The 27,136-nt window shown below is 38.2% G+C and overlaps 2 long non-coding RNA genes across 2 annotated transcripts in view; both read right to left on the bottom strand.

Annotated features, from left to right (window-relative positions):
* Positions 1 to 27,136, bottom strand: part of LOC129643117 (uncharacterized) — a 90,521-nt gene that overhangs the window by 8,463 nt on the left and 54,922 nt on the right. Inside the window, exon 2 of the long non-coding RNA XR_008710096.1 lies at positions 418 to 602. This is a non-coding gene — a long non-coding RNA (uncharacterized LOC129643117). The remainder of the gene's footprint in view (positions 1 to 417; positions 603 to 27,136) is intronic.
* The window catches only part of LOC129643118 (uncharacterized), a 55,782-nt gene continuing 54,593 nt past the window's right edge, over positions 25,948 to 27,136 (bottom strand). The window contains exon 3 of the long non-coding RNA XR_008710097.1: positions 25,948 to 26,350. This is a non-coding gene — a long non-coding RNA (uncharacterized LOC129643118). The remainder of the gene's footprint in view (positions 26,351 to 27,136) is intronic.

The following is a 27,136-nucleotide window of genomic DNA, read 5'->3' on the forward strand; positions in this document are numbered from 1 at the left end:
ATTTCCTCAACAATTTATATATGAGATTTTTGCCAACTATAATGAGCCATCAAATTTCCTAAATTTTCCATTTGTCTATATTCCAATGACATCCCTATTAGATCAAGTGAAGAAGTTATTAACCTAAAGACAACACAAATGTCTTCTCCAGAACTAAGCTGATTGCCTCTCAAACATTATTGCAAGTTTAAAGCATAATTAATAACTCATACATGTGATATAAATATACCGTAAAATTTCTATTTTTTGTTTTTAATGCAACCATTTTTTCCTCCACTATATTCCTTAATGCTTTCAGGGCAGTTGACCTAAAACACATATGTGACTGTGTCTCTTTCTAATTTAAAAACTTCTTAGAAGGGTCCAATGCAAACCAGGAAACTTAAAAAAAGTATAAAAATTCCTCTCCATTCTTACCTTGCTATCTTCTCATCCTTCTATGTAAACTGTGGCAGCAATATCCAATGTATTGTTTTTCTCCAAATATTCTTAATAATTTTCCCACTGTGAACTCCACTTTAAATACTTTTATTCCTTCTTTACCAATCTAAGTTTGAATACTAATTTCAATAATCAGCATTTGGAAGTTTCTTCAAGCTTACCTATAGTAAAAACAAGAAAAAAAATTAAATCATTCAGAAGTTCAACATTTAGAAATAAACACTTTTAGGCAAAAATAACGATCAACTTGAATATCTTTCTAAACAGATGTACCAGCCACTTGGATGTCTTTTCTGTCTTTCTTCTGGACATTCCGCCATCTTTGATCACTGGGTTCTGGCTAGGCTTTGCAGTTGTACAGAACTGACAGGATCCAGAACTGACAGTTGTAAAGAACTGACTGAGTAGCAGAAACAGAGTTGGTTCTCTTTTGTTTCTGCTTTGAGCTGCTTCTCTGGTGAAAGCTCTGTCTCTCCATAGCCTTGGCTCGTTCTGGACAGCCCCTTTGTCTGTGGTTCTGGGTCCTGTCATGCAGCTTTCACATACAGTCAGCCATCCCATTCCAATCTTGAAACCCTGGCTTTGGGACTGAGGTACCCTCGCATCCATCATCTCCAGCCATAATGTGATACTGACTTCTTGGTGTTGCTAATCTATAGATTACCTGAATGGTCCCTACTTGTCTTTCAGCTCTTTAAACAGTTTGCAATTAGTCTCCAATAATCAAGCCCTTCTATTGGGCTACCTGGCATAAACTCTGTTTTTTGGACTAGTTCCTGATTCAGACACAATATATGAAAGTAGAACTGATCAATCAGGAGATAAGGCAACTTCTAAAATGTGATCATACAGTTTATGCTAATTTAGTACCCAACATTAAATTGGGTTAGTTCAAATTTAGTAAAAGAACATCTCAAGTAAGACTGAAAACCTCAGTCAAACCCTGCTAAAAAAACAAATATAAATTTCTTTATCCTGAGAGAGACTGTTCTCTTAAAGATACTTCTGGGATTAGGAATAAAGCATAATTAAAGCAAAGAACTTCAGTCAGTATTATTTAACTGCATGTTTTAATTTTAGATATTACTAAATCCATAGACTCAAACTTGAAACTCACATAGTTCTCACTTTCACTCTGACCACTTCCTTATTTCTGTTAACAAAATGTATACTATTTCTCTCTTCTGCAACCCATTTCACACATTTTCTTACAGAAATTCTAGGTTTAGAAAAGTCATTGATAATCACTACTGGATCAAGTTTTGTTTTTGTTTTGTATTTTTTGGCCATTCCTAAGTTCTCTATAAGGATGAAGTACATAACTTGATGAATTATTTTGTCGATTATATCCCCCAAACAATACACAATATACTGGTGAAGTACTGCAAAACTTCTTTCATATGTGAGAAGCCTTGACTGTCACTTCTATACATGAAAGAATACTTGGTTAGAGACTAGGATGGGAAATACTGGGGGAAGCTTTCCATTACTATCTTAACCAGAAATTCTCACTTATATACTTTTAATGTGGATATTTTCCCATTTTGTTACAAGTTTAGCAAGACTCAAACTATTTATAATTCAGCACCATAGGTCCTTAACCCCTGGAGTATAATAGGTTATCAATACTTGCCTGATGCACAAAGATAAACACATGAATAAATACATAAATATATAGCCTCTAGAAAATTAGAAAGTTTCAGTTCATCCAAACAATCCTTATGCATAAATGACACAAGAACTCAGTCTGAAACTTGAAATATCTTTCCATGTAGTTGGATGAAATGAGTACCTACTTGCTCTTTGACAGACAGATGAGAAGAAACTTTGTACATCACTTACATTTTTTATACTGATTTTATGATGGTTACAATGAAAAAAATAAGATTTTTCTTCTCCAAAATAAAATGTAATTTCCCTTGGGAGAGATAAAATTTTAGCTTAATTTTGAGTGAGATCATAGCATCATTTTCTAAGATTCAGTTTTAATGATAAAAGAAAGATAATAAGCAAATAAGTATGTGTGATAAGGGCAAAATGTTGCTACTATACAATGAAAAAGATTACAGTATAAAAAGATGCTCCTTTGCTTCATAATATTACCACTATGACTGTTACTATTAATATTATCCATTCACAGGCTTTAGCCATTATTATTAAAATCTGTTCATATCACAAGTTCCCAGGACAACCTCCACATAGTGAATGAATATATGTGTATTTATTTCTTAAAATCCCCAAAACTTACTCCATGGGTTTATTTTGAAGATTAAAAACAATCTGTATAGCTTATAGAAAAGGGCTAAGTGGTAATAATTCAAGAAGTAGTATATATTTATACAACCATCATGACCATCAAATTATCTCCATTATTCCCAGAATAAAATTCAAAATTTTAAGTTTTCTGTGAATGCCTTCCAAGATTTTATGAATCTCCAGGACTATTCAGATAACATACTCCCTCAAGCCCAGTGAGAGTGAGTTACTTTGAGTTTTCCTAATAAGACAAGTGTTCTCTTACTTCTGGACTTTTGAATATACTATTATTTCACCCTGAATATATTATTTTCCTTTTTCACTCAAAAGGAAGACCAAAAAGAAGAAAAGTGCTTCCATATGGGATAGTTTCTTAACCGTCCAAAGCAGAGATCTCCATATAAAGTAAGCCTAAGAACAGGTATTAAATGGATGAGAAAGAACTTTCATTTCTGAAAGTATATAGACTAAACACTCTGACAGATGCTCATTTATAAAATAATCTTAAAATGCCATATAAAATATAGAAACAGTAATTTAAAATAAAACTCTATAAAAGTGAGAATTTGATTAAATAAATAGGCATCTAAAATTTAATCCTAAATGTAAAATATAATCAACATACTTCTACAGGGGAGTTTTATCAAACATTAAAGGCACAAATTTTAATTTTAAATAAATATTTCTGAGTAAAGGGAGAAACATTCCCCATGTAATTTTACAGGACTAGTAAATTTGATTTAATACTCACATCTGATATAGTACAAAAAATGGAAAACGCCATGTCAATCTCCCTCATAAACAGAAATTCAAACATCCTAAGCCAAATATGGAGCAAAGAGACTCAATCATTCATAAAACACTAATAACCCTATTCCAGAAATGAAAGGATGATTTTAACTTTATAAAGAATGAAGTTTACCACAATGAAAAAAGTTAAAGATCCTCGGTCACTTCAAAGATGAAAAAAATCTAAACTATGAACTGAATTAAACTTCCATAAATTAATAAACCTATAGCAAACAGAATACTTAGTAGAGAAAAAGCTGACAATCACTCAAATATCAGGGATAAGACAACGGGGCTACTATAACCAGCTTTTTTTTTGGACACTGTACTAAATGTCCTGGCCAGCTCAGTAAAAGCAAGAAAAATAAGTTCAGATTTGCAACAGTTGGGAAGGAATATAGTTCTCATTATTTGGTCATTCTCAGCTGATTACAATTGTTATAAATGTCCTTCTAGAGTTTGAAGAATCACTTTTTGTATAAAAATTACCGTATCAGTGACATAGTATTTCTGCCTTCTTTACTTTCAATGCCTTGCTTATGATTGATGCAGTGATTGAAATTCACTGGCGTTGTCCTCTACAGAATCCCTTTTAAAAACTTCTATTCACACTACTATATATAAAATAGCTAACTAATAAGGACCTACTATAGAGCACAGGAAACTCTACCCAGTACTCTGTAATGACCTATATGGGAAAAGAATTTAAAAAAGAGTGGATATATGTATATGTATAACCAATTCACTTTGCTACAGACCAGAAACTAACACAATATTGTAAATTAACTATACTCCAAAAATAATTTTAAACTTTTTTAAATAATTATTTAAAATTTCTGTTCAAAGCAGCTATCCCAATATTGGTTTTTTTCTGCCTCAAATACTGTCTTGTTTTTACTTATTAACTAGATATTTACTTTTGAAATAAAATATTTTTCAAAACACCTTTGTTTTAAAGGCTGGGGGAAAAAAACGACCTCAGTGTATTTTATTATTGAAATAGAATCTACAAATTCCCATTAATTTAAACTTGTTAGCAAGGCTACAGTTCTGTACAGGTGTACTGCAAGCAATTCATGCTGTGTGATTTCAGTACTAGTTTTTTCAAATCGTCAATATTTGCTGATAAAATGTTAGTTTTTCATCACACAGCTTCTGATATTATTTTAATAGGATGAATATGTTTCCCAAAGTGGCATTCTGCTTCTTCATCATTGAGCAGGAAACCTCAAAATGTATTTTAATATTTATCACAAAGTTTAGGGGAATTTTGTAGAGTACTGATCGAGTATTGAGTGACTTTAATTATCACTTTAAAATTACAGAAGTTTACCTTCATTTTGTGAATTCTGAGTCAAATGTCATTCTAATAATTGTAACTTCATACTTCACTGTTAATACTTCAAGGCATCATATAAGCTGATGTTCACTGTGGCTCAGATGGTAAAAGCCTCTGCCTACAAAGCGGGAGACCCGGGGTCGATCCCTGGGTATGGAAGATCCCCTGGAGAAGGAAATGGCAACCCACTCCAGTACTTTTGCCTGGAAAATCCCATGGATGGAGAAGCCCCGTAGGCTACAATCCATGGGGTTGCAAAGAGTTGGATATGACTAAGCGACTTCATTTCACTATGAATTATGTAGCTGCAAATAAATATTTTAAATAGTCTTCATTTGATATTTTATAAATTCCTCAATGTTTTCAAGTTTTGTGTTTTGGTTACTTCACAGGTCACTATTATGCTTGCCTCATATTTTGACTGATGCAGAACTCACATTTCATGGAAGTGAAATTAGAGCTCTGCCATTTTATTTTTATCCTTAACTTGTTTTCAAAAGATAAGTATTATCTTCAATCTGTCCACTGTTTGGAGCAGGGAACCTTTATAAAGCTTTTGTTCATTTTGTGTGAGTTAGTTGTCTTCCAACTAGACAGTATGATCTGTAAGTCTGCTTAACCAGGTATATGAAAACCGTAAAATGTCTCAATCCCCTGAAAACAAATGAATACATGAGGTTACCTTTCTTGAAGTTCCATTTTTCCCTCAGGATATGGGGGCACCATATGTGAAGTGCAACTAATATGAGATCATCAGATGGGAAGAGTGAGTGACAAAGCCAATCCACTCACTATAGAATGAGAAACACATAATTATTAATATATTAAAATAGTTACATACATGCTAATATTTTCCTCCCTTATCTTAAAGTCATATCTTGCAAACCTGACTTGAGATGCCAGCATTCTAAAATATTTTCAGAGTTAGAGGCAAAATCGAACAATTAAAGAAAGCATATCTTTCTATATATTAGACCACAAGTTATATTCCATCTCAAGTAAAACCATTCTCCCCTTAAAAAAAAAAAATAAGAGAGAGGGAGAGACTAGATCTCTTTTGGAGGAAGGTAGAGGATCTTAAATTTATGAAGAATTATTTAAGATATACTAATACATTTCAAATCCTGAAAGATGATGCTGTGAAAGTGCTGCACTCAATAGGCCAGCAAATTTGGAAAACTCAGCAGTGGCCACAGGACTGGAAAAGGTCAGTTTTGGTTCCAATCCCAAAGAAAGGCAATGCCAAAGAATGCTCAAACTACCACACAATTGCACTCATCTCACACGCTAGTAAAGTAATGCTCAAAATTCTCCAAGCCAGGCTTCAGCAATATGTGAACCATGAACTTCCTGATGTTCAAGCTGTTTTTAGAAAAGGCAGAGGAACCAGAGATCAAATTGCCAACATCCACTGGATTATGGAAAAAGCAAGAGAGTTCCAGAAAAACATCTATTTCTGCTTTATTGACTATGCCAAAGCCTTTGACGGTGTGGATCACAATAAACTGTGGTAAATTCTTCAAGAGATGGGAATACCAGACCACCTGATCTGCCTCTTGAGAAAGCTACATGCAGTTCTGGAAGCAAAAGTTAGAACTGTACATGGAACAACAGACTGGTTCCAAATAGGAAAAGGAGTTCGTCAAGGCTGTATATTGTCACCCTGTTTATTTAACTTATATGTAGAGTACATCATGAGAAACGCTGGGCTGGAAGAAACATAAGCTGGAATCAAGATTGCCGGGAGAAATATCAATAACCTCAGATATGCAGATGACACCACCCTTATGGCAGAACGTGAAGAGGACCTCAAAAGCCTCTTGATGAAAGTGAAAGAGGAGAGTGAAAAAGTTGGCTTAAAGCTCAACATTCAGAAAACGAAGATCATGGCATCCGGTCCCATCACTTCATGGGAAATAGATGGGGAAACAGTGGAAACAGTGTCAGACTTTATCTTTTGGGGCTCCAAAATCACTGCAGATGGTGACTGCAGCCATGAAATTAAAAGACGCTTACTCCTTGGAAGGAAAGTTATGACCAACCTAGATAGCATATTGAAAAGCAGAGACATTACTTTGCCAACAAAAGTCCGTCTAGTCAAGGCTATGGTTTTTCCTGTGGTCATGTATGGATGTGAGAGTTGGACTGTGAAGAAAGTTGAGTGCCAAAGAATTGATGCTTTGAACTGTGGTGTTGGAGAAGACTCTTGAGAGTCCCTTGGACTGCAAGGAGATCCAACCAGTCCATTCTGAAGGAGATCAGCCCTGGGATTTCTGTGGAAGGAATGATGCTAAAGCTGAAACTCCAGTACTTCGGCCACCTCATGCGAAGAGTTGACTCATTGGAAAAGACTCTGATGCTGGGAGGGATTGGGGGCAGGAGGAGAAGGGGACAACAGAGGATGAGATGGCTGGATGGCATCACTGACTCAATGGACGTGAGTCTGGGTGAACTCTGGGAGTTGGTGATGGACAGGGAGGCCTGGGGTGCTGCGGTTCATGGGGTCACAAAGAGTCGGACACGACTGAGTGACTGAACTGAAGTGAACTGAATACATTACTAAGATGTAAATATATTCAATATATTAATTTGGACTATTTGAAATTTCTAATTTGTAGGTTAAGGATGATTGAATATTAGAAAAATCATGGTGCAACCTAATATGTAATGATTTGGTGATATGAATCTTCCCTGGAAAATGAAGTTAAAATTATGTGTGAAAAGGATGAAAACATCTCCAATCTGCCCACTGTTTCAGATGAATGTTTTCAGATGAAAACATTCTGAAAAGGATGTTTCAACCATAATTCCTTCTCCTCAAAATACAGGTTATATTCTATAATTTGATATTTCATAATAATGAGTTGTATGTCCTTATTCAGATATGTTGTCAAAAATATTTTATGCTCCTTATCAAACTCTTGTTTATTTAAAACATTTTTTATCTTCTAAATATACATAATTTATCTTCTAAACATGTAATTTGCCTTCTAAAATCAAACAACATTGTAAATCAACTATACCTCAATAAAAAAAAAAAAAAAAAAAAACAGAACCAAAAATACAGAAAGTGTATATCCAGATTCTGATTACTTCTCATTCCCTCCAACCTACCACTCTGATCCCAAATGCTACTTTTTCTCCTCTAAATGATTGCAATAACTTTCTAATGATTTCTCAGTATGAAGAATACTATAAAAATTCAGTATCAATTCACTGGAGTTCAAACCCTTTCAAAAACTTCCGTACCTTTTAGAATAAAAGTCAAAATTTTCATGTGACTGTCAAGACTCTTTATGATCAGAACCTCCCTTTATGATCTTTATGATCAGAACCTCTGCTCTCACATCTTGACCTTGACCTTGATCTCTGGTATCTTCTGTTCCAGCCAGAAAAGTAGACCACCTCAGCTCCTTGAAATGTGAAACAACCCTCGCAGGACCTTGAACTTGCTGTTCCATTACCTGGAATGCTTTTCCCCCAGGTACATTCATTGCTCCTTCCAGAGCTTCTTCAGAAGCAACTTTTCAGTGAGGCATTTCCTGGCTGCCCTGTGAACAACTGCAGATCCTCACCACTGACCACCACCACCACTTCCTCACTTTATTTGAACTCCCTAGCTTTTACCCTTGTGCTGTAAAGGTTCATACATTTAGCAGATTGAGTGTCCTACCTCCCTCAAAATAAAACTCTGTGAAAGCACAGATTTTTATCTGTTGATCTCTAATATAAACATTATCTAACACATAGTGAGTGTTCAGTTCCTATTTTTTAGTTAATAATTGAACAGAAGTGTCTTTAGGAATATATTGCAATAGGGTTAGCAGTATTTAATGAGACCATGACAATTAATCATTAAATTTAGCAAAAATTGCTCACCCTTATAAGAAATAGTGTTTGGTTCCTATTTTTTATTGCTTCCCTGGTGGCTCAGATGGTAAAGAATCTGCCTGCAATGCAGGAGACCTGGATTTGATCCCTGGGTTGGGAAGATCCCCTGGAGAAGGGAACGGCTACCCACTCTAGTATTCTGGCCTGGAGAATTCCACGGACAGGGAAGCTTGGCTGGTTAGGGTCCATGGGGTCACAAAGACTTGGACATGACTGAGTGACTTTCGCTTTCACTTATAAGAAAACCATAATTTTAATTAAATATAAGTGCTGGTTTTTTAAATTCTGCTCTAAGTCACATCAAACATATCTGAATGCCATTCATTAATTTATTCTGTACTTGACAATCTTGCTGCTATAGCAGAGTCAGCAGATGAGAGCTGATTATAGATTTGGTTGAAGTTCATTTCCAATTTCTTGCTAACTTGCTTTTACTGGACTAGATTGTAACATGGCCAAAACCAATTAAAAATTAGCCCTTAAGAAGCTCATACAAAATATAAACTGTACAGACTCAAAGTTTGTACATTAAGATTAACATTAGATAAAAAATTATTCTTGCACAGTTTTAATTGAGGATTAATTTAATACAGCTCTAAGATACATTATGGTGGAGGTTTATGTAAGAAAACTATTTTTAATTAAGAGTATAATTGGCCAGAAAGTAAACAGCATGTGTCTGGACTTTTTGAATTAGAAGAAGGTTTTTAAATCTCACTCCCTCCTAGATAAAGAATGACCCACATTTTCAGCTTTTTAAATTATGGCACACATTTCTAATTATGGTCTTAGAAATCCAAATTACATAAGCATGACAGATGGCTGTGTCTTTGTCTGCTGTAAGTTTTGTTTATAATGTGCAAAGAATCCTACTCTGAATAACATAAACAGTACACAGTCATCTCATATAACTTTGGGACAGAGAAACGGACTGACTGAAATGCACAAATAATCAGAAATCTCATTTGCACTATATTTGTAAACTACTATTTCATGAAACCCTACATTGAACTAGACAATATAAAAAACCTAATATATTGCCTTCCTTCTGGGGGTACAGTGGTCATATAAAAACTGAAGGAAAGACTAACAGTGAGCCCAGATCATCTACAAACAAGTAATTGAGAGTCCAGGCTGGTGATGTGCTCTGTCTGAGGGTGTGTGTTTTTGATTCCCTGCCGCATTTCAGCGACCACACTTCAACAGTGGGGATATAAATGTGTCACAGTGTTCCCAATAAAGCTAGTTATTAGCCTTCAGAGCAGCATGACAAGTACAATAGATTTTATTTTTCAGTGAAACCATAGCTAAAGGGTTTTGACTTTAAAAAATTCATTGCACATGTTCTTCAGTTAATATATTAAAAGCTGTAGATATAATTATTCATTCAATGTTCGTTTACACTCATCCAAATGTAATTTTCTTTTCTCAGCAATTTAGTAGTGCCTTATAAAATTGGCAGTGTGGTGTGTTCCACATGAGGATTTGACACTCTGTTACATAATCCATATTCTGGAGTTTTCAGAAAACGTAAACATTTACTTGCAGTTAAGGGACTGAAGCAGAAAAGGCAGAAAGACAGACAGCAAATGGAGATCTTTCTATATCAATGATTTGAGCAATTTACAATTTGCACACAAAGCAAACTGTAACCAAAAAAAAAAAATCTATTTTTCAGTCTCTTTTTTTCCTCTTTTTCGGGGTCAGCACTTTTTGTCAATATTTTGTTTAACAGAAGCTTTCTTCTTTTCCTTGCTCCATTTGAGGCTTTATTTTTGTCAGAGTTCAAAAGCTAAACAAAGCTGACCGTCATACGTGCTCAAAGACTGAGAAAGTTATAAAAAATTGTCTTGGTTGCAGAATTCCTGTGCTTGGAGCAGCTTTAACAAATGTTTAAGAAAACTGACATTGTTTTTATTACAGCAATATTCTACTTAAAATTTATATAATATTTTGTCAACTTTATAGTAAAGCTTAAAATATACAACCCAGCATAAAGACTGCTATAGGATTCCCCTAAATCTTGGATGGCAAATAGGGATCATCTCTTGAATCAGCTATAATCCACTGATAGATAATGACATTTTGGTGTGCTAATTCCTGAGTCTTTCAAGCCCAGTCTAAATTCAGGAAGAGAGAAGGTCCTGATCCATTGCTCCTGTCTGCTGAGAACAGAAGATAATGACAGCCATCAAGTTCTAATACTGAAATTTCAGCAAAGCTCATCATTAAGTTCATCTACTGGGGAATGAATTAATTTCTAAGCTACCTTATTGGGTAGATAAAAGTTAAAATGCTTTCAAATCTTTGATTTAAAAAAGTCATTCTAATATACCTCTAATTTTTTGAAGGTCTACATTTGCTCCCCATGCTAACTCTTTTATTTGCCCTCAAAATGCGTAGAATGTGTTGAGTTTTCATGTAACCTCTCAAGGAAACTGCTCTCAGAATGTGGACAGAACATAAAACCCCCTTCCCTATTTGGAAAACTTGAGGTAGTATCTGAAATGTGAAGCAAGACCTCTTGCCCAAAAGACAGATGAAAGGTAATATTATAATTATTGAAGCAAGATAGCATAGTCATTAACAAGAGCATCTAATGGGCCCAGACTTCCAGGATTCAGTTTCTTCATCAATAAAATGAAGATGATATTATCACACCTTATAGGACTGATATGTGGGTTCAGTTACATAATCTTTATATAGCAATTTACACATGCCTGGGACAAAGTGAATTCTCCTTCAATATCATGTATTATCATTGACGAGTAGATGAGCTGACTGTGTTTGCAACACTGGCCTTCCTCAGGACTCATCACATAGCCTGACTCATTTAAGCTGCCAGCATTCTCCTGCCACCTGGCCTCTCTCCACTCTTCTCTCCACTACCTTCCTAGCTAATTTAATGTGTTTTCAAACACTTGCGTGCCTTGTGGAAATCAAAAAAACTACAGTCTAAGTAGTCAGGACTTCTTTAGTCTACTTTCTACCCAAGACACAAGGATGCGAAGATCTTCTCAACAAGGTGGAGGGAACGTTTATTATTTTTGCTGGCTTTCACTCTGTTTGTCTCTTTCCCCTTTATATTTCCTCTTTGACTTGGCTACAGCCTTGTTTCTCCACCTCATATGCATCTGTGCTATAGCCACATCCCTAGATTCACCCATGACTCAATTAAATTCTTTTATAATGTGGTTGTTTGCTCCTTCCCTCCATCCCCATATCTACCCACCAGATTTAAATTTTAAAAATGTGATGGTTGCTGGGGGGAAGGGTGTGAGGAAGGGATATTTTGGGAGTTTGGGATGGACATGTACTGCTTTATTTAAAATGGATAACCACCAAGGACCTAATGGAACTCTACTCAATATTATGTGGCAGCCTGGATGGGAAGAGCATCTGGGGGAGAATGGACACATGTATACATGTATGTATATGTACACATGTACATATGTATGGCTGAGTCCCTTCACTGTTCACCTGAAACCATCACAACACTGTTAAATGGCTATACCCCAATACAAAAGAAAGAGTTTTCAAAAAATTAAATAAAATTTAGGGATACTGGGGCTCATGATTAGTACCTTATGGACAGGGAGGAGTAATTTTTCTGGAGATACCACCTATACAATTATTTTTGTTTTCATCTTAAAGCTGAATTTTGTTTAATAAGTATCTGTATTTTCACCACTCACTAACCCCAAATAAGATTAGAATAGATTTAGTTTGTTCCTTAGGGTACTTCATAAAATATTTGTGATAAAAGATCTGGCCTTTTCCCCCAATCTATTTTATACCAATCTTTTGTTAAAAGAAAAAGATTAATAGCTGGAACAGTGAAATAGAAGCAGGCATACAAAGTAAAAGCCTCAAAATTTTTAAAAGTATAAGGACAGAAAAATAAAAGAATTATAAAATCTATACATGTTGTAACTCTTTATACAAAAAAAGTGGAAATTACAGTCTTGTAAGCTTATGGAATTGGATTATATAGATATGCTACTTATACGGTAGGACATAATGTATATCCAAACTATTTTAATAATAGTCATAAAATATGGAGCAGTCTTGATAGGAGACAAGAACAGAAGAGATTTTAAAGCAGTTTGGGCAAGCTCAGTATATTCCTCATTAATGATTAACCAAAATGAAGGGACTGATGCTGCACTACAAAATTCATTTGCAATCCTTCATCAGTAGCTAGTTACATCTTGTAAAGTTACAGTTAAATTTCAATTGTCTTTTGTTGGAAAAAAAATCAGCTCTGGATTTTATGTACTTACTGAAATGGAAAGGGACCCTACAAGGCCTTCCCAGGACAGACATCACCCCCAATATGTCCTCTGCCTGCCTTCCATCTGTAGAAAAACTTTAGTCACAGGTGAGTTTAATCAGAGAAGGGAAGAAATGTAGAGGCAAAGGAAAGCAGTCAAACAAAACAAAACAGTAATACTTCAGTCAAATCCAAAGACCTTTAGTTCCTTCTCAAGGCCTATAGATTTATTCTGAGCCACATCCTTTGAGCTGTTTTGTAAACACTGAAAATCCTACCAGGTGGAAGAAGTTAACTACCTGATGACAAGACTGCACCCATGACATAAGCTGTACTTAAAATAATCAAGATGATGCTGGTCAGACCACTGCATGACCAGTTTCAAGATGTCTGTCAGAGCCGACTGTGCTGTTTCTGAATGTAGTCCCTTTCCTCTGACCATACACCCTGAAACTCCCCTTTAAAAGCTCTGGCCCACTTGTCAGCAGGGGGAGTCAGTTTCCAGACATGAGTCTACCTTCTCTCCAGGTTGTCACCATCCAGAATAAAACAAACTTTCCTTTCTACCAACACTCGCCTCTTTAGAATAGGCTTCTGAGCAGCAAGCAGCTGCCCTGAATTCAGTACTGTTATCCTTTACAGTTGACAAACTAGCTTTACAACACTACGTCCCACAGCAGACAGCATGCAGCTCTCTCCACCACCCATCAATTGGCCTTGTGAGGTCTACAACATACAAATTGCCCTATACCCTATGCAATGGAAGGAGTAAAGTGAAGTGAAGTTGCTCAGTCGTGTCCGACTCTTTGCGACCCCATGGACTGTAGCCTACCAGGCTCCTCCGTTCATGGGATTTTCCAGGCAAGTGGGTTGACATTTCCTTCTCCAGGGGATCTTCTCAACCCAGGGATCGAACCCAGGTCTCCCGCGTTGTAGGCAGACGCTTTACCGACTGAGCCACCAGGGAAGTCTGAAAGGAGTAAACCAAAGCTTATTCTGTGTCTGGACTAACCTCATCACATGACAGTAACAAACTTTACATAGCACAGCACCATCTGCAGGCCAGTGTCTTAGTCTGGGCTGTTATAACAAAACACTGCAGACAGGGTGGCTTACGTGGCAAACACTTATTCCTAAACCTCGTGAATCTTCTTTAATCCTAAATACCTACAAAGACCCTACCCCAAATCCTATTGCATTGGGAATTAGGACTCTAGGATGTGAATTTGGAGGGATACAAACATTCAATCCATAGCACACAGTCTATAAGGAAAGCTCTTTTTCTCTTTTCTTCTATAAATTAAGGTAAGACCAAATCTTATGGCCTGGTCTTCATTTGCTAAGTGTAGGAAGGGAATCAGGACTTCAAGTTGCTTCAAATGTTAGCATTATCAAACAGGGCAAATTTAACTCTAAAGTGCCAATAATCTCTCCCCCAAAGAAAGTACTAAAGAAATAGAGGAAAGATTTGTCACTGAATTATGTGGAATTTCAGAATTATATCAAAAAGGGTGTATTAAATCATGTTATATTATAGCATATTTTAACCATAACAATAACTCTTTCTAAATCATAAACAATGAATAAAATAATCCAAGAAATTTGGTAAAACTGTTCACATTTACTTCTTCAAATATTGTTAAGAAGTGATTGTTTTAATATTAAAAATGTAAAAGCAGCTTTTACTTTTCCAGATTAAAGGAAAATATAAAGAAATTATCAACATGGATGTTTAGAGAAGCAATTATCAGTAAAAATACAAAGCAGGGAGGTATGAGATCCTTGGAGACTTTATCAGACAAAAATGGAAGGCAATTATACCTGAAAGAAATTTGCTTATAAGGCCCCAAATAAGAAAGTAAAACATAAGCATTAGGAATTATAACGTGTTATTTTTTAAAAGGCCAAGCTTTTATTAGGGTATCACTTCTAAAAAGTTCAACTTCAGTTCAGTTCAGTCACTCAATCATGTCTGACTGTTTGCAGCCCCATGGACTGCAGCACACCAGGCTTCCCTGTCCATCGCCAACTCCCAGAGCTTGTTCAAACGCATGTCCATTGAGTAAGTGATGCCATCCGACCATCTCAGCCTCTGTCAACCCCTTCTCCTCCCACCTTCAATCTTTCCCTGCATCAGGGTCTTTTAACAATGAGTCAGTTCTTCGCATGAGGTGGCCAAAGTATTGGAGCTTCAGCTTCAGCATCAGTCCTTCCAATGAATATTCAAGACTGATTTCCTTTAGGATGGACTGGTTGGATCTCCTTGCAGTCCAAGGGACTCTCAAGAGTCTTCTCCAACACCACGGTTCAAAAGCATCAATTCCTCAGTGCTCGGCTTTCTTTATGGTCCAACTCTCACATCCATGCATAACTACTGGAAAAATCATAGCTTTGACTAGATGGACCTTTGTCGGCAAAGTAATGTCTCTGTTTTTTAATATGCTGTCTAGGTTGATTGGAGAAGGCAATGGCAACCCACTCCAGTACTCTTGCCTGGAAAATCCCATGGATGGAGGAGCCTCGTAGGCTGCAGTCCATGGGGTCCCGAAGAGTTGGACACGACTGAGCAACTTCACTTTCACTTTTCACTTTCATGCATTGGAGAAGGAAATGGCAGCCCACTCTAGTGTTCTTGCCTGGAGAATCCCAGGGATGGTGGAGCCTGGTGGGCTGCCATCTACGGAGTCACACAGAGTCGAACACGACTGAAGCAACTTAGCAGCAGCAACAGCAGGTTGATCATAGCTTTTCTTCTAAGGAGCAAGCGTCTTTTAATTTCATGGCTGCAGTCACCATCTGCAGTGGTTCTGGAGCCCAGGAAAATAAAATCTGTCCCTGTTTCCATTGTTTCCCCATCTATTTGCCATGATGATGGGACTGGATGTCATGATCTTTGTTTTTTGAATGTTGAGTTCAACTTAAGACAGTTAAAGGGCTTCCCTGGTGACTCAGTGGTAAAGAATCTGCCTGCCAATGCAGGAGACATGGGTTCAATCCCTGATCTGGAAAGAACCCCCATGCTGCAGAGCAACTAAGCCCACACACCACAACTATTTAGTCTGTGCTCTAGAGCCCGGGAGCCACAACTCCCGAAGCTGAGCCCATGCTCTGCAACAAGAGAAGCCGCTGCAATGAGAAGCCCACGCACCACAACTAGAGAAAAGACCATGCAACAGTGAAGATCCAGCTTAGCCAAAAAATAAATAAAATTATTTTTTTTAATACTTTAAAATTTATGTTCTGCCTCCACAAATGACATTCTATAATGATCAACACAATTCTCTTTTCAACAACCATTTATGCCAAATGAAATCTCATTTCTCTTTACTGTGAATGGTTTCAGTTCAGTTCAGTTCAGTCGCTCAGTCGTGTCTGACTCCTTGCGACCCCATGAATCGCAGCACCCCAGGCCTCCCTGTCCATCACCATCTCCTGGAGTTCATTCAAACTCACGTCCATCGAGTCGGTGATGCCATCAGCCATCTCATCCTCTGTCATCCCCTTTTCCTCCTGCCCCCAATCCCTTCCAGCATCAGAGTCTTTTCCAATCAGTCAACTCTTCGCATGAGGTGGCCAAAGTACTGGAGTTTCAGCCTTAGCATCATTCCTTCCAAAGAACACCCAGGGCTGATCTCCTTTAGGATGGACTGGTTAGAGAAGATCAAATAACTCAGACCTGGATAACAAGGACTAAGGAAAGTTTGCTACAAAAGAGCTTTGCAGAAACATTTCTTGCCTCTATAGAAAAGATGAAGATAGTTGATTCCTATTGTTTTCAGGACAAGAGATGTTTGAAACTGCTGAAACTGAATTTATTTCCAACAACCTGGCCTTGAAGCTAAACAGTGGAAGTAGGTGAAACTAAAAGAATCTTAACAACCAAGAGAGCCTTGACATATGAATCTAGACTCTGTCCTATGTGTAGACTTATTGTAGTAGGAGAGAATTGAAATGCCTGTCGGAATCAAGCATTCCAATTGCTTGAAGCAGAAGGCATCCAACTTGATACCTCTGCTTCTGGCTGATGAGGCACTATGAGCCCTTGAAGTTTATACACCTACTCATCACATGAAGTCCTGCTATGCACAGGTCCTCTTCCTTCTCTGTCTGTAAGTATGTGGCTGAGTAAAGATCTACTACTGGATCAATTAAAGTCTGTTTGAAGCTCTAGAGTCTGTGGAATTGTTGTAAGTGTTTTCTGCTTACAAGGCTGCCAACAAAATATCAGTTCATCAGTTTCTGTAGGAGATTGGACTATCAGAAAAAAATGGTAAGCCAATGATAGCTCTGATTTGTACTCACAAATCAATTGTCTTATTTGGTCAGAATCAAGAGTATAGTTTCAGGTTGCTGCTGTTGCTGCCAAGTCACTTCAGTAGTGTCCGACTCGGTGCAACCCCATAGACGGCCTCCTACCAGGCTCCTCTGTCCCTGGGATTCTCCAGGCAAGAACACTGGAGTGGGTTGCCATTTCCTTCTCCAATGCATGAAAGTGAAAAGTGAAAGTGAAGTCACTCAGTCGTGTCCAACTCTGTGCGAATCCATAGATGGCCTCCCACCAGGCTCCCCCGACCTAGACTAGGGTAAAAACGGGGCAGAGAGAGAGGCAGACCTCGCTTTTAGATAATAAGCATTCTTTGCAGTTTTGCCCAGTCCTGATCTTTGTCAAAGTTATACTTAGTTCATAAAAAGCAAAACCAAGAGTAGACACACAGATTGTAGAATTCCCTGTGAACTTGCTCTGAATAAACTAGAGAAGTTACTAAATTTCTCAACTAAAATGGATACCAAATCCCACTGAGACTAAATCTGAACATTAGCAGCAACAATGAAGCAGATCAAGATTACCTGGAATTCTCTGAAACACAAATGACTTTGTTCCTGGGGCAGATAGTTGTTTTGTTAATCCAACTTTAACTGGATTCACTTAGTGTTAATATGATACTGCAGATATCAAGGTCACACCTTTTAGTTAATACTCCTGCACGTTAGTCATGTTTTAGCAAGATTTTAATCTCCACACAGACATTAGTCAGGGTTTTATAGGTGAAAATAAATTTTAATCAAAGTTTGTTCAAACTTTATAGTCTATTTTCTCCCTTCATTTATCTAACAGGGAGGGTTAACTTTTGAAACTGTACAAATGGAATTCTCTGTGAGACTGTAAGTCTGGTGAGCAGAGATAGCATCTCCTTTTCTGTTCCAAACAGAGAATGATTCTTAGTGCTCAATAAATGTTAAATTATGAATAATAATAAATGCACATAAAGCCTGAGAGAAAAATGTTGCTGAATGTACATTTATTTATTGATTCAATTTCCACAGTACTTTCTTGTTGAATGCTTTATAAATTTGACCTCAGATTATACCAGTAAGATAAGTAAAATGATAGAAAACTTGAAGGATCATACAAAGGAAAGGAAATCTTGTCCATAGAAGTCCAAACCAGAAAACTTCTTTTGGTAACACTGTATATGTTTCCTAAAACTACATGGTGAATTTGTCGAAGTTTTGAAAAGGCTCCCTAGTGAGTTTAAACTCATTTATTATAGAAAACTGATGGACGATGGCTGGCTCAGTTCAAAAGAAGTCATTTAGACAAAACAAAGGAAATGATTAAGACTAAGACCCTGAAGAAAGGAGAAGGTTCCCAGGAGCTTTTTTTTTATTTTCCCTGGAGATGATTGTCAACTCAGAACTAGGGTTTCTTCCAATGTGGACTGAGCCCCCGAATTTTGTGAGGGCATCGAAAAGTAGAGTAGAGGTTAGAATGTTTAACTTCTTGCTGACGTTCTTATTAAAATACAGGAAAGATGAAAAGCTGTATCTTTGTGTCTCTGATTGTGGTAAGAATCCTGAGACAGAGGATTAGGAAGGTGAAGAATTAGGAAGGTGTGACCTTTTTATTTCTTCTTCCCTTCAGAGCCAGGTCCAGCACTGACCACAGGGGAACCACGGCAGTAAGTCTGCAATTTCAGAATGTGTTTTTCTTTATTAAAATATACGTGTATAAAGTTATTCAATTATACACTTAACTAGGGGAAATTATGGAATATAAATTATACTTTAAGAAAGTTAATTATTTGTAATTACTAAAAAAGAAAAAAAAGGTGGGGGGCTTCCCAGGTGGTGCTAGTAAAAAAGAATACACCTACCAGAGTAGGTGTATTCAAAAATGACAAACTCAAAAACGACAGAATGATCTCTGTTCATTTCCAAGGCAAACCATTCAATATCACAGTAATCCAAGTCTATGCCCCAACCAGTAATGCTGAAGAAGCTGAAGTTGAACGGTTCTATGAAGACCTACAAGACCTTTTAGAACTAACACCCAGAAAAGATGTCCTTTTCATTATAGGGGACTGGAATGCAAAAGTAGGAAGTCAAGAAACACCTGGAGTAACAGGCAAATTTGGCCTTGGAATATGGAATGAAGCAGGGCAAAGACTAATACAGTTTTGCAAAGAAAATGCACTGGTCATAACAAACACCCTTTTCCAACAACACAAGAGAAGACTCTATACATGGACATCACCAGATGGTCAACACCGAAACCAGACTGATTATATTCTTTGCAGCCAAAGATGGAGAAGCTCTATACAGTCAGCAAAAACAAGACCAGGAGCTGACTATGACTCAGACCATGAACACCTTATTGCCAAATTCAGACTTAAATTGAAGAAAGTAGGGAAAACCACTAGACCATTCAGGTATGACCTAAATCAAATCCCTTATGATTATACAGTGGAAGTGAGAAATAGATTTAAGGGCCTAGATCTGATAGATAGAGTGCATGATGAACTATGGAATGAGGTTCGTGACATTGTACAGGAGACAGGGATCAAGACCATCCCCATGGAAAAGAAATGCAAAAAAGCAAAACTCAGTCTGGGGAGGCCTTACAAATAGCTGTGAAAAGAAGAGAAGCAAAAAGCAAAGGAGAAAAGGAAAGATATAAACATCTGAATGCAGAGTTCCAAAGAATAGCAAGAAGAGATAAGAAAGCCTTCTTCAGCAATCAATGCAAAGAAATAGAGGAAAACAACAGAATGGGAAAGACTAGGGATCTCTTCAAGAAAATCAGATAACAAGGGAACATTTCATGCAAAGATGGGCTCGAAAAAGGACAGAAATGGTATAGACCTAACAGAAGCACAAGATATTAAGAAGAGATGGCAAGAATACACAGAAGAACTGTACAAAAAAGATCTTCATGACCCAGATAATCACGATGGCGTGATCACTGACCTAGAGCCAGACATCCTGGAATGTGAAGTCAAGTGGGCCTTAGAAAGCATTACTATGAACAAAGCTAGTGGAGGTGATGGAATTCCAGTTGAGCTATTCCAAATCCTGAAAGATGATGCTGTGAAAGTGCTGCACTCAATATGCCAGCACATTTGGAAAAGTCAGCAGTGGCCACAGGACTGGAAAAGGTCAGTTTTCATTCCAATCCCAAAGAAAGGCAATGCCAAAGAATGCTCAAACTACCGCACAATTGCACTCATCTCACACGCTAGTAAAGTAATGCTCAAAATTCTCCAAGCCAGGCTTCAGCAATATGTGAACCATGAACTTCCTGATGTTCAAGCTGGTTTTAGAAAGGGCAGAGGAACCAGAGATCAAATTGCCAACATCCGCTGGATCATGGAAAAAGCAAGAGAATTCCAGAAAAACATCTATTTCTGCTTTATTGACTATGCCAAAGCCTTTGACTGTGGATCACAATAAACTGTGGAAAATTCTTCAAGAGATGGGAATACCAGACCACCTGACCTGCCTCTTGAGAAATTTGTATGCAGGTCAGGAAGCAACAGTTAGAACTGGACATGGAACAACAGACTGGTTCCAAATAGGAAAAGGAGTTCGTCAAGGCTGTATATTGTCACCCTGTTTATTTAACTTATATGCAGAGTACATCATGAGAAATGCTGGACTGGAAGAAACACAAGCTGGAATCAAGATTGTCGGGAGAAATATCAATAACCTCAGCTATGCAGATGACACCACCCTTATGGCAGAAAGTGAAGAGGAACTCAAAAGCCTCTTGATGAAAGTCAAAGTGGACAGTGAAAAAGTTGGCCTAAAGCTCAACATTCAGAAAACGAAGATCATGGTATCCGGTCCCATCACTTCATGGGAAATAGATGGGGAAACAGTGGAAACAGTGTCAGACTTTATGTTTCTGGGCTCCAAAATCACTACAGATGGTGACTGCAGCCATGAAATTAAAAGACGCTTACTCGTTGGAAGGAAAGTTATGACCAACCTAGATAGCATATTGAAAAGCAGAGACATTACTTTGCCAACAAAGGTCCGTCTAGTCAAGGCTATGGTTTTTCCTGTGGTCATGTATGGATGTGAGAGTTGGACTGTGAAGAAGGCTGAGCGCCGAAGAACTGATGCTTTTGAACTGTGGTGTTGGACTTCTCCAGAGTTGGACACTCTTGAGAGTCCCTTGGACTGCAAGGAGATCCAACCAGTCCATTCTGAAGGAGATCAGCCCTGGGATTTCTTTGGAAGGAATGATGCTAAAGCTGAAATTCCAGTACTTTGGCCACCTCATGCAAAGAGTTGACTCATTGGAAAAGACTCTGATGCTGGGAGGGATTGGGGGCAAGATGAGAAGGGGATGACAGAGGATGAGATGGCTGGATGGCATCACTGACTCGATGGATGTGAGTCTCAGTGAACTCTGGGAGTTGGTGATGGACAGGGAGGCCTGGCGAGCTGCAATTCATGGGGTAGCAAAGAGTCAGACACACTGAGCGACTGATCTGATCTGATCACAGTAGGAGACACAGGTTAGATCCCTGGGTGTGGAAGGGAAGCGCCCCTAGAATAGAAAATGGCAACTCACTACAGTATTCTTGCCTGGAAAATTCCATGGACAGAGGAACTGGGTCATGCGGTCACAATGGGTCAGTAATGACTGATGCACTAAAAAAATGTGTAAATCCTATGCTCTAACAATTTCAATTTTGAGAATTCTTCCTGTATAATAAATCTCAATCCAAAAATTATAGAGCACTTGTCAAGGGCTAGACATCATTTTACATGCTTTATAAATAACTTATTTATCCTTTATTTCTTTATATATAAAAGGTTCAATCATTTACTCCTGCAACAAATACTTACGGCAAGCCTACTAGAAACCAGTAGGCAGTATGGAAACATGAGATGGTCTACAGCTCAATCTAATAGTCACTATTCAAAGTACATAAAATTTTGAATACTGGAAGGAAAAGCTGATTTGGATACAGACCAATAAAAGGAAGCCTAATTTAGATAAGAAGCTAATGAGGAATGACTTCTTTGAGGAAATTCCATTTGAGAATTAGAAAACAGGATAAATAAGGTTTAACCAGGCCAACTGTTAATAGTGGCGGGGGCGGGGGGGGGGTGTTCAATTCTTCTAAATATCATTGCCAATTTTATACACACACACACACACACATATCAGTTAGTCAGTTCAATCACTCAGTCATATCTGACTCTTTGTGTCCCAATGGACTGAAGCATGCCAGGCTTCCTTGTCCATCACCAACTCCCAGAGCTTACTCAAACTCATATCCATTGAGTCAGTGATGCCATCCAACCATCTCATCCTCTGTTGTCCCCTTCTCCTCCCACCTTCAATCTTTTCCAGCATCAAGAACTTTTGCAATGAGTCAGTTCTTTGCATCAGGTAGCCAAAGTATTGGAGTTTCAGCTTCAGCATCAGTCCTTCCAATGGATATTCAGGACTGATTTCCCTTAGGATGGACGGGTTGGATCTCCTTGCAGTTCAAGGGACTCTCAAGAGTCTTATCCAACACAACAGCTCAAAAGCATCCATCCTTTGGTGCTCAGCTTTCTTTACAGTCCAACTCTCACATCGATGCATGACTACTGGAAAAATCATAGCTTTGACTAGACACACCTTTGTATACAAAGTAATGTCTCTGCTTTTTAGTATGCTGTTCTAGGTTGGTCATGGAGAAGGCAGTGGCACCCCACTCCAGTACTCTTGCCTGGAAAATCCCATGGATGGAGGAGCCTGGTAGGCTGCAGTCCATGGGGTTGCTAAGGGTCGGCACGACTGAGCAACTTCACTTTCCCTTTTCACTTTCACGCATTGGAGAAGGAAATGGCAACCCACTCCAGTGTTCTTGCCTGGAGAATCCCAGGGACGGGGGAGCCTGGTGGGCTGCTGTCTATGGGGTCGCACAGAGTCGGACACAACTGAAGTGACTTAGCAGCAGCAGCTAGGTCGGTCATAGCTTTTCTTCCAAGGAACAAGTGTCTTTTATGTTCAAGGCTGCAGTCACCATCTGGAGTGATTTTGGAGCCCCCCAAAATAAAGTCTGTCACTGCTTCCACTGTTTCCCCATCTATTTGCCATGAAGTGATGAGTCTATCCTAAAGGAGATCAGTCCGGGGTGTTCTTTGGAAGGACTGATGTTGAAGCCGAAACTCCAATACTTTGGCCACCTCATGCGAAGAGTTGACTCATTGGAAAAAACCCTGATGCTCGGAAAGATTGAGGTCAGGAGAAGAAGGGGACAAAAGAAGATGAGATGGTTGGATGGCATCACCAACTCAATGGACATGGGTTTGGGTGGACTCCAGGAGTTGGTCATGGATAGGGAGGCCTGGTGTGCTGCAGTTCACGGGGTCACAAATAGTCAGACATGACTGAGCGACTGAACTGAACTGAACTGAACTGATGGGACCACATGCTATGATCATAGTTTTCTGAATGTTGAGTTTAAAGCCAGCTTTTTCACTCCTTTCTTTCACTTTCATCAAGAGGCTCTTTAGTTTTTGCTCACTTTCTGCAATAAGGGTGGTGTTAACTGCATATCTGAGGTTATTGATATTTCTCCCAGCAATCTTGATTCCAGCTTGTGTTTCATCCAGCCTGGCATTTCACATGATGTACTCTGCATATAAATTAAATAAGCAGGGTGACAATATACAGCCTTGACGTACTCCTTTTCCTATTTGGAACCAGTCTGTTGTTCCATATCCCCTTTGCTTCTTGACCTGCATATAGGTTTCTCAGGAGGCAGGTAAGGTGGCCTGGTATTCCCATCTCTTGAAGAATTTTCCACAGTTTGCTGTGATCCACACAGTCAAAGGCTTTGGTGTAGTCAATAAAGCAGAAGTAGATGTTTTCCTGGAACTCTCTTGCTTTTTTGATGATCCAATGGATGTTGGCAATTTGATCTCTGGTTCCTCTGCCTTTTCTAAATCCAGTTGAACATATGGAAGTTCACAGTTCATGTACTGTTGAAGCCTGGCTTGGACAATTTTGAGCATTACTTTGCTAGCACATGAGATGAGTGCAATTGTGCAGTAGTTTGAATATTCTTTGGTATTGCCTTTCTTTGGGATTGGAATGAAAACACCTTTTCCAGTCCTGTGGCTGCTGCTGAGTTTTCCAAATTTGCTGGCATATTCAGTGCAGCTCTTTAACATTATATATATATCAGATCAGATCAGTCGCTCAGTCGTGTCTGACTCTTTGCAACCCCATGAATCGCAGCACGCCAGGCCTCCCTGTCCATCACCAACTCCCGGAGTTCACTCAGACTCACATCCATCGAGTCAGTGATGCCATCCAGCCATCTCATCCTCTGTCGTCCCCTTCTCCTCCTGCCCCCAATCCCTCCCAGCATCAGAGTCTTTTCCAATGAGTCAACTCTTTGCATGAGGTGGCCAAAGTACTGGAATTTCAGCTTTAGCATCATTCCTTCCAAAGAAATCCCAGGGCTGATCTCCTTCAGAATGGACTGGTTGGATCTCCTTGCAGTCCAAGGGACTCTCAAGAGTGTCCAACTCTGGAGAAGTCCAACACCACAGTTCAAAAGCATCAGTTCTTCGGCGCTCAGCCTTCTTCACAGTCCAACTCTCACATCCATACATGACCACAGGAAAAACCATAGCCTTGACTAGACGGACCTTTGTTGGCAAAGTAATGTCTCTGCTTTTCAATATGCTATCTAGGTTGGTCATAACTTTCCTTCCAACGAGTAAGCGTCTTTTAATTTCATGGCTGCAGTCACCATCTGTAGTGATTTTGGAGCCCAGAAACATAAAGTCTGACACTGTTTCCACTGTTTCCCCATCTATTTCCCATGAAGTGATGGGACCGGATACCATGATCTTCGTTTTCTGAATGTTGAGCTTTAGGCCAACTTTTTCACTGTCCACTTTGACTTTCATCAAGAGGCTTTTGAGTTCCTCTTCACTTTCTGCCATAAGGGTGGTGTCATCTGCATAGCTGAGGTTATTGATATTTCTCCCGACAATCTTGATTCCAGCTTGTGTTTCTTCCAGTCCAGCATTTCTCATGATGTACTCTGCATATAAGTTAAATAAACAGGGTGACAATATACAGCCTTGACGAACTCCTTTTCCTATTTGGAACCAGTCTGTTGTTCCATGTCCAGTTCTAACTGTTGCTTCCTGACCTGCATACAAATTTCTCAAGAGGCAGATCAGGTGGTCTGGTATTCCCATCTCTTGAAGAATTTTCCACAGTTTATTGTGATCCACACAGTCAAAGGCTTTGGCATAGTCAATAAAGCAGAAATAGATGTTTTTCTGGAACTCTCTTGCTTTTTCCATGATCCAGCGGATGTTGGCAATTTGATCTCTGGTTCCTCTGCCTTTTCTAAAACCAGTTTGAACATCAGGAAGTTCACGGTTCACGTATTGCTGAAGCCTGGCTTGGAGAATTTTGAGCATTACTTTACTAGTGTGTGAGATGAGTGCAATTGTGCGGTAGTTTGAGCATTCTTCGGCATTGCCTTTCTTTGGGATTGGAATGAAAACTGACCTTTTCCAGTCCTGTGGCCACTGCTGAGTTTTCCATATTTGCTGGCACATTAAGTGCAGCACTTTCACAGCATATATATATATACACACATACATACATACACATACACATGCTGATATCAAATTGGAGTTTATTGCATGCAATGAGAGAAAAGAGTCCAAAATAATGGTATTAGTTCATTAAAAAGTAGTGAACACAGATGACATGTAAGGTATCACTGAGATGACTGACCATGATATGAAAAGCACCATTCTCAAAACAATTGTTTATTTGAAAACTGTGTGTATTATGGAAAGTTAGAATAATCTCTCCTGAAAAGAGAATGTAATACAGACCATTAGAAAAAGAGTTCACAATCCAAAAAAAAAAAAGAGTACATTTTTGGTCTGGATCTCAGTAGGATAATCTTTTCTATATTTGTTAGTATTCACTCTGGACATCTCATTATAAACAAAGATGATGGATCCACTCCCCACTTGTCATCCCTTTGGTATTTCCCAAGGGTTCAGGCTTTTGTAGTTTGTAATGATGTATCCTACAAAAATGAAATCATCACAATAGCTTTGGTACTTCAATAATTTTAGAAACAGAAGTTCTTAAAAGATTCAGAGTAAACTACCAAAAGAGTACGTTAGTGCCATTTTCTACTTCATGGATATCAAATCTACAAGCAAAGTCTTGATCAAGTAATCTGTACTGCATGTAAATAGGATGTTCATATATTCATTTTTGTATTATATCCTTTTCTCCAAAATAAATAATAAAGAAGTTTAGTGAACAGTCTCTATTTGTTAATACTGAAGCACATTTGAAGTACACAGTGTATTATCATAAATGTTTTCTTGGGTTTCTCTGCAGTTTGAACTGAATTATACATATAAATTTAAAGTGTAAACACCACAAAGACTTGTTTAAATTTGATGTGATAAATGTCAGTGTCGTTTTACATTTGAAGTTTCATTTGCTTTAACTTCCCTGATATTATGTAATCATCTAATTTATTGAGATTTAACAGCCATCTGCATAACTAGATGTACGATTATAACACATAAAGCTGCAGAATTTATTCATGATGATCCTGTGCGAGTTATCATTTTTTAGAGCTGTTTGATAACAATAAAACAGCCATTAAAAAGTCATAAGTGAGGTGAGTGAAGTGTTGTTCAAGGTTTTCAAAAGTCCCTGCTTTACTTTAAACAGTTTTTCCTCCTTTCAGTATCAGATATGCAAATAGACCATTAGGGCATATTGCTGTGTCAGAAATTTATACATCACTGTCTCCTAATAATCCCTGCAGTCCGTTCTCTATATAAACTGGGAA

This window comes from Bubalus kerabau, chromosome 2, assembly GCF_029407905.1.
Source record: "Bubalus kerabau isolate K-KA32 ecotype Philippines breed swamp buffalo chromosome 2, PCC_UOA_SB_1v2, whole genome shotgun sequence".
NCBI lineage: Eukaryota > Metazoa > Chordata > Mammalia > Artiodactyla > Bovidae > Bubalus > Bubalus kerabau.